This window comes from Zootermopsis nevadensis, unplaced genomic scaffold (assembly GCF_977971745.1).
Source record: "Zootermopsis nevadensis isolate Lab colony 2312 unplaced genomic scaffold, Znev_1.0 Znev_ptg000039l, whole genome shotgun sequence".
Classification (NCBI taxonomy): domain Eukaryota; kingdom Metazoa; phylum Arthropoda; class Insecta; order Blattodea; family Termopsidae; genus Zootermopsis; species Zootermopsis nevadensis.
In genome coordinates, this window is record NW_028259171.1 from 58,251 (window position 1) to 67,569 (window position 9,319).

General features: G+C 36.7%; 1 protein-coding gene across 1 annotated transcript in view; it reads left to right on the top strand.

The window, feature by feature from the left end:
* The window catches only part of LOC110839564 (kinesin-like protein KIF21A), a 52,606-nt gene extending 43,515 nt beyond the window's left edge, over nucleotides 1-9,091 (top strand). The window contains exon 22 of the transcript XR_015538309.1: nucleotides 3,992-9,091. The gene's annotated coding sequence lies outside the window, so the exon portion shown is untranslated. The remainder of the gene's footprint in view (nucleotides 1-3,991) is intronic.
* The last annotated feature ends 228 nt before the right edge of the window (nucleotides 9,092-9,319 follow it).

Sequence of the window (9,319 nt, forward strand, 5' to 3'; positions counted from 1 at the left end):
GGGTGTCATAGGTGTAAAGTATAACCATAATGTTACTATAAAACAAAGCCACAAATATGTTTAATTTTATAATTTTAACAGCTTTCATGGCAGCTGAATGCGATGAAGTCTTCTTAGGAGATCAGGCATGTGAGAATGTGATTAATATCCAATGTTTTAGAGGCTTCCTATTCTTCTATTATCAGGGTTGATATGATGGCCTATTGTATTTGTACTTACAGCTCTTAGAGCCCAGTGTCCTTGTCCTTATCTTAGAGTACTACAGCAGCGATACAGTGACAGGAGTTTGGAACTCAGTCATCTCGTAATCTCTGTTTCTTAATCTGTACAATTTCGGATGATTGGTGCCATTGCTTCTTCCCTCTACTTCTCTTAAATGGTCAGTAGCTGTATTCCATGATTGACTTTGAGTGAATTTGATGTCTGTTTAAATCATTGGAGCGTGACCATGTCTTGATGGCCTCCTTCACAAAGGAATCCATGTAGCTAATACAATGGTGCCCTTGAAATTGTTACAATCCATAGCCTCCGTGCTGTTGTCCAGTTGGTACAGACATGTCCTTTGCATGGTTCTTGCACCGTGTCTCAGTGGCTCAGTCCATCTCTGCAATGTAAACTTACCACATGTACATGGAATGCAGTATGTGCCTGGGGCATTGAGGTATAGATTATCTTTTACCAGTTTCAACAGATATACATTATTTTGGTTTAAATATGTACAGTTCTTTAAGAATAACCATGCCAAAAGCATGCAGATCTTGTCAGAAGTGCCCTGCATATATTGTGGTTATGCCTGCCAGCTTCTCCAACTGTAAATAAGGTCTCTTTATGGAAATGAGGGCACAGTATTTGTCTGATTTTAAGGTGAGACATCCTTTTGTAATATTATAAATTAAAATACCGTTGCCATCTGCACAACAAATGTGCTTGCATTGTAATGAGTCTCAATTTCTTGCTTGTTCTTTACAAAGATGGATTTATTAAACACTCAATTGTAATTAATACGAACTTCTTCTTGACTGCATTCAAAGCAACTGAAGGAATATCACTCGAAATTATCGTTCTCCAGTAGTTACTTTTCATGTCTTTCAGTTTGTCGGTCTCTAAATCACATTTGTTCTCTTGACCACTGCTCGTATTTACATACCTCACATCGTTCTTCTGTCTTTGTCTGTTTCTGGTAGCTATTTGATTCACGTTGCACCTCACACTTAGGTTGTTGTTCTTACAACAAATATACCCTGTCCCTCAACTACGCTCGCCTTTTATAAGTGCATATAAGTTCTGGTCTGTCCTAGAGGCCTGTGGAACCTTCCACTTGCCAGTTGATAAGAAGGAAGGCTTCTAGTTATTCTCTTGTGTTCCACATTGTGTTACTACATTTTGCAGTGCAGTTTTAATAGATTTACGAGCTCGGTAAGGGCAGGCTGGTTTTAATGTATGGGTTCATCCCTCAATACAGTTTTGCTAAAATGGCTTTTCTGCTTCTTTCTCCATTGTCTTGAATGAGAAATGTGCTGGATTGATTTGGTGATAAGCATTAATCTCTTTGAAACTTGTTTTCCCAGGCTGTGGTATAAATGTAATTTTCATTTGTCTCCGGGCCCTATGAATATATCGATATGCCAGACAGGCTCTGAGAATATGTAAGACAACTGTGAGTCTAGATGCGCTGTCCCATGCTCCAAAAGTGAAATTATAGTTTAATATTTCCTGCCAGTTAAATTGGTGAAAATGTCCTTATTGCCATTATCATGCACTAGTTACCCTACAGTGTACTGAATTTGAAAGACATTTGTAGCTCAGAGTAAGTTCTTGAAAGAACAATTACAGTAAACTTTGTCCATCGTGGTGTTCTGGTGTACGATACCATGTGTACGTGGAGGTAGTATCAACAGTTTAGAGGAGCTTATCGTTGGGGAAGTTTGTTATCTAACCTAGAAGTCCACCATGGAACCATGGACATATTTGCTGCAATGACAGTCTCATGTCTCATTATGTGAACTGTGTGTAGACATACTGATCTGTGGTTGGGATGGACGTCTTGGTAAGGAGGGTATTAGTTCCTTTGACAAGGTAAGGGACTTGCATTTTTCAAATGAAACTTAGCACAGAGCATGCATAGTTGGGCAGTTCATTGTCTGTCAGCAGAATGCATTTGCATCTTTTCGTCAGTGGAACAAGCTGTACATGACAGGCCAAGGAACAATTAGCATTAATAACAGGTAACAGTTCTGTATAGCTTTACCTCAGTTTTGCTTTTGTTTTGATGTGCTCGAATACCAAGGCCACAGTGGAAGTACCGAAGTCTGGGACTTTTCTGTTGTTTAACTTGTGTTGTTCATGTAACAGTTGTATTTTGCTATTATTTATGTTGTACTGATACAAGAGTTTTATTTCATGTTACTATCTTATATGCCATGTGTAGAATCAGTAATCTCATAAGAGAAGTGGCACATGTGGCATCTGGTTACTGAGATATGAGATAGGTTTGCCCAAATTGTAGTACAATTGTTATGAAGATACACTATCTATAGAAGACAGTGCAATAAAACAGGGAAACGTTTTCCAATGCTGGCTTTTTATGTAGCTTCTTTGGTTTTATTTATGTTACCATATTTTTAGATAATATTCTTCAAGTGTATAGAATTGATGGTTAAGCAGTCTTGCTTTGTTTTCTTTTAAGACTGGTATAGCCATTTGTGTTACATGTAAAAAGTTAAGCTTTATGCATAGGAAATAATGAAATTGTTGGCAATAATGTAAGACTTACAATTTTTCATAAAATCCACATAGAGATGATATAAATATTACCACATATATCACTTAACAAGAATTAAACACTATTACTGCTTTTATAATGGCAACTCAGGATGCATTTAAGATAATAACTCAAGGACCAAAATAGCTTTTAGAATTAGTGCAGTGTTGTGTCATTTTGTCTTATTTTTAATTTTGTGTTCCTGCAGTTCATGGGCATGTGAGTGCTGTGTATTTACTTGCATCTTTTATATACTAATATTTTTGGTTCCATCATTGTTGTTTGTGTATATGTTTACAATGAAACAATTAAAAGGGTGTAAATTTATCAAGTGTGTTTTAAGTTATATATTATTAATCTTTGAATGTGAAATTTTTACTTGAAAATAAGGTGAAAACCCATGTGAGTCTAGTTTCTCAGTTGAATTTGTGTTACATACTCAAACCACCCCCCCACCCCTGGAAAGGAAACTGTTCATTATAAGAAAATATGTGTGCCTGCCATCCTTAAGATCTGTGACTTGAGCTTCAAAAATATGCCAATTTTAAAAATATATATAGCATTTAATTCAGGTAATCTAGTAATTTGTCGGCAAGTAGTATAAGATTTGTTAAGTATTCTTCAACTGAATCAACTTGCAGTTCACATTCTCGTAATGTGCACACAACTGAGGAAAGTGTATTCCGTACCGGAATACACAATATCCTCGTGTGTTCTCTGCAACATGCATTTAGAGGAATTAAATTTGTTCAATAATTTCTACTTTGTCCGCCAGGCTACAGCATCTCATTGTCTACCTCATGACTTCCATCATTCTGTTATCACTGATGCTCGTAGAATATTCAAAAATATGATTTTGAGGTCATACAGAATAGCACAACCTCCACATCAAATTTCATCCCAATCCATCCAATGGTTCTGTGGTAGAATCGACTGGATGGGCAGACAGACAGAGTCAACCCATAATGTGTTCTCCCTATGCACTTCATGCAAAGAGCACATAATAACTTATAATTATGTATTTCTTATAGTTATTTTTGTGAGTTTCACAGTTGTGTAATAATGCCTATTGATTAGGAGAGTGTGGTGAAGTGTATTTAAAGATGAGATTGAATTGATGCTATTACTAAGACAGATAATGAATGCTTAACATGTATGTTTCTAACCAGGTTGAGAATCTCATTACTGATGTAAATTTTGTACAAACATAACAGCGTGTTTTCCTTTCAGTAATTGTGCCATCCGTTTCTGGAAGCTTTGCAGCCACGATGACATATCTCCGGATGCCGGTGATGACATCTGAAACCCTGCTAACTTTCAGAGACTAATCTGGTGTCCATCGCCTTACAGTCAACATCACAGCATCATCGTGTGTGCAGCATTTCATGAGGTGACTTGTCTCATACTGATCTCACATTGTTGCTGCATGCAAGAAACCAAGAAGTCCATTGTGATGTGTTGTGAACAAAAGATTTTTTGGGACCACATTAATACTCATTATGTTCCACTGTTACCTTCTGAAAAATTTTAAAAGTTAGAAACAACTGCAAGGTTGTGTGATTTGGATTATATTAATTTTGTAACTAAAACACAAATATTCTCTTTTAGATGATTTTAATAACTGTAACATACCGTTTTAATTGTTATTTTTAAATTTTAGCATCTATATTATAGAATTACTAATAAAATAATTTTATTTGTATAGAATGCTGATAATTCATATGCAGAAGTCCATAACAATACTTTATATTATTTGTATAGATGCGCTAGACTAAGAGTGATACTCTGGTCCTCCAGGTTGGGGGTTGGGTGTAGGGCTAACAACCTTTCACCTTTAAAAAAATATGTGTTACGAAAAAATCAACCAAGCCTCGGATCAGGACGGACTCTTTGGCACGACCACAGCAATTGAAAAAGGACATGAGATTTGGTACTTGGAACATTAGGAGCCTCTATAGGGCTGGGGCACTGAAATCAGTGTGTAGGGAATTAGGGAATTATAAGTTAGACTTAGTGGCAGTGCAGGAAGTGCGATGGGAGGGGGAGGGCACGATCCCAGTGGACAATTTTACATTTTTCTATGGAAAGGGGAATGACAATCATCAGCTAGGGACGGGTTTTTTTGTTCATAGCAGAATTAGGGCAGCAGTTAAGAGAGTAGAATTTGTTAGTGACAGGTTGTCTTACGTAATTTTGGAAGGACGTTGGTGCGACATCATTGTCCTTAATGTTCATGCCCCAACTGAAGACAAAAGCGATGATATCAAGGATAGCTTTTATGAAGAATTGGAATCAGTATTTGATACATTTGGCAAGTATCACATGAAAATTCTGCTAGGAGATTTCAATGCAAAAATTGGGAGGGAGGATATCTTCAAACCCACAATAGGCAGCGAGAGTCTCCATGCACTTAGTAATGATAACGGTGTTAGAGCAGTAACCTTTGCTACGTCAAAAGATTTAATTATAAAAAGTACAAAATTTCCACACCGTGATGTTCATAAATACACTTGGACTTCTCCAGATGGCAGAACACACAATCAAATAGATCATGTTTTAGTAGATAAGAGAAGGCAGACAAATGTAATTGATGTGAGATCATTCAGAGGAGCAGATTGCGACACTGATCATTATCTGGTGGTAGCAAAAGTGAGGGAGCGGCTTTCAGTAAGCAGACGAACTAAACAAAATTTTGACACAGAAAGATTTGATTTGAAAAAATTAAGTGAGGGAGAGGCAAAGGAACAATATCAAGTTGAAATTTCGAATAGGTTTCAAATTTTAGAGACAAATGAGGATAATGAAAGTGTGGACATCAACAGGGAGTGGGAAAATGTCAGAAACTGCATCAACATTTCAGCAAAAGAGAAACTAGGATACTACAGGAGAAAGCAAAATAAACCGTGGTTTGATGAAGAATGTTCAAAATTAATAGATCGAAGGAAGCAAACAAAATTTCAATGTTTGCAGAACCCAAACAAAACAAATGCGAATAATTTATGTAACGTGAGACGTGAGGCTAGTAGAACCTTTAGGACTAAGAAAAGGGAATACCTGAAGGGCAAAATTGCTGAACTTGAGACAAATAATAAGGGAAAAAAACATCAGAGACCTGTACAGAGGCATTAATAACTTTAAGAAAGGATATCAACCCCAGACCAATTTGGTAGAGGATGATAGTGGCAATTTGCTTGCAGATCCAATAAAAATTGTGAATAGGTGGAAAAATTTCTTTAGCGAGCTCTTAAATGTTCATGATACTGGTGATATTAGACAGATTAAAATGCATACAGCTGAACTGTTGGTGCCAGAACCTAGCTTAGATGAAGTGGAACTAGCCATTGGGAAGTTGAAAAGTTATAAATCTCCAGGAATTGATCAGATTCTGGCCGAATTAATTAAAGCAGGTGGCAAAGGGTTGCATATGAGGATCCATAAGCTTATTCAGTTAATTTGGGATAAGGAAGAGATGCCACAACAATGGAAGGAATCCATAATTATTCCTATTCATAAGAAGGGGGACAAGACTGAGTGTGGTAATTACCGAGGAATTTCGCTGCTATCAACCTCATACAAAATTCTATCCAACATTCTTTTGGCAAGATTAACCCCATATGCGAATGAAATTATTGGGGATCATCAGTGTGGGTTCAGACGAAACAGATCAACGATTGATCAGATCTTTTGCATTCGTCAGATACTAGAGAAAAAATGGGAGTTCGGTGGGACCGTACATCAGTTATTTATAGATTTCAAAAAAGCCTATGACTCTGTGAAGAGAGAAGTGCTATATAATATTCTTATTGAATTTGGTATACCAAAGAAGCTAGTGGGTCTAATAAAAATGTGCTTAAATGAAACCTGTAGCAAAATTCGAGTAGGTAAATATGTATCTGAGACATTCCTCATCAAGAACGGTCTAAAACAAGGAGATGCTTTGTCTCCCTTGCTCTTTAACTTTGCGCTAGAATACGCCATCAGGAAGGTCCAAGGTAGGCAGGAGGGTTTACAATTGAATGGGACACATCAGCTATTGGCATATGCTGATGATGTTAATTTATTGGGGGACGATATAAGTACAATAAAGAGGAACGCAGAAGTTTTACTAGAGGCTGGTAGACAAGTAGGGGCTGGAAGTAAATTCAGAAAAAACTAAGTACATGTTAGTATCTCGTAATCAGAAGACAGGCGGGCAAAATTATCTTAGGGTGGCTAATAAATCCTTTGAAAGGGTTACAAAGTTCAAATATTTGGGAACAACAATAACAAATCAAAACGATACTTGTGAGGAAGTTAGGAGGAGACTAAATTCCGGAAATGCTTGCTACTTCTCAGTCCAAAATATTTTGTCTTCCCGTCTGATTTCTAAGAACCTGAAAATTAAAGTATACAAAACAATAATCTTGCCTGTTGTTTTGTATGGGTGCGAAACATGGTCTCTCACTCAGAGGGAGGAACACAGATTGCAGGTGTTTGAGAATCGGGTGTTGAGGAGGATATTTGGGCCTAAGAGGGAAGACGATGGGGCGTGGAGAAAACTGCACAATGACGAGCTTAAAAATCTGTACTGCTCCCCCAGTATTGTGAGGGTGATTAAGTCGAGAAGAGTGAGATGGGCGGGACATGTAGTGCGCATGGATGGGACAAGAGGTGTGCACCGGGTACTGGTTGGGAAACCTGAAGGGAAGAGACCGCTGGGGAGACCTAGACGTAGATGGGAGGATAATCTCAGGCGGGATCTATGGGAGATAGGAGTTGAAGGAAACTGGATTTTGTTGGCCCAGGACAGGGTCCGGTGGAGGGCTTTGGTTAACTCGGTGATGAACCTTCGGGTTCGGTAAGCCATCTAGTTAGTTAGTTAGTTAGTATAGTCTCTAGTTGCAGTTAGTATAATGAAAAAAGGTCAGACATAATTTATATTCCATAACATGGAATTTATTTACATCTCATCTGCTTCAGTCTGGTATAAAGTAAATACATAAATGAGGTGTCTTCATAAAGCTGACACATGTGGCTCTTAACCCATTGGCTTACTGTTGTTCCTTTTGTTTGTGTACCAAAATTAGTATTTATTTTTTAAATTGTGAACATGGGTACCTTCCCCAGAACATAATTTGTTTTCTTTCAAAGAAAAGTATTTTTTTATCTGTCTTACCTTTTACGGAAAAAAGCTTGCATTATATCTGTGTATTTCAGTTGATGAATTATACATGGGTCTTCCATTTTCATAAGTTGGTGCTGGTGAACAAAGATGTGGCATTATACAAACAGTTTTAAAATTATTGCAGTAGAATGCGGTGGTTACATGTAACACCATTTTTATAAACAAGAATAAATCACTTTTAATGTTCATGCAGCTACAAAAAAATAGTAATATAGTGGGCAAATAAATTTTGCAAGAATTAATGTCAAGACGGTAGCTTTAAAGAAGTATGAATTCTGTTTTTAAGACCAATCAAACAAATGTTTTGAACCAAATTATTTTTTAGTGCTAGGCAGCCTACATTTCTTGAATTGAGCATAAATCTCTAAGTTTTTTAATATAAGGAAAAATATCTGGATTTGTTTGAGCATTAAAATACTAGAATCAGAGGTTTCTGGATGCTGTGGGTCAAACTAACTTCTCTTAAGGTTGGCTGTGACTTGCAGGCTGTCCATATAGAAAACTTTGGTTTGAATAAATTGAGGTGACATGTCCCACTGAAGAATTATTTGAGCCATACCATAGAAAGGAAATGTCTAGCCATTCTGAGAACAGTGACCTCATAACTTCTTTTTATTTTCTTTTGTTTTAATGAAAAGAAATATCGCTGTCTGAGTAGACCATGTTGGCCTTGGGAAAAATAATTTGGAGGATAAAGCACTCATGCACATACCAAGTTAATTTTGTCCAAGTAATATTTCATTTAAATGAGACCATTTTGTTCACGTAGCAGAGTGGAAATGATGTTACATTGTAAACTTATATCGTTCATTCTTGCTTGTGGGCGTTCACAACACTTTGGTTTCCAGAAATGAAGTGCCTCTCCGAATAATAAAGGTTCTGGGTGAGGTTACTGACAGTTAACTGAACTTAATGAGGTTCAAGTTGGTTGTGCCTTGTGAGAGAATTGTGATATTTATACCATACCTTGTGTTTATGTGCTGTGTTAATATATTGCAGTCTTAAATACCTCAGACATATTATAAATAATAGATCTGTTTCAAGTCTGATTTTATTATTGAGTAATATGATTTTGGAAGCTTTTGTCATTTATTTAACTTCCTATATTAGCATACAAGACATACTTGTTTTATTGTAGTAAATATTAAATCATTTTTAAGTGTTCAGATTTTGATTTTAATCACGTAGGTTATTAATCTCCATCATCTGCTTAGATTGTGTGGCCTCAAGTGACTTTGGTAAAAATTTTATGAGGTTAATTAGGAAATATCTACACAGAAGAAATAGTAGTTGATTTCAAGGCTTTGTCCTAAATATGCCTGAAAATACCGGGGAAGACTAAAAATACGACAGAAGAGCCCCAGCATAGCAGGATAGATTTCTTTTTTGTGTGT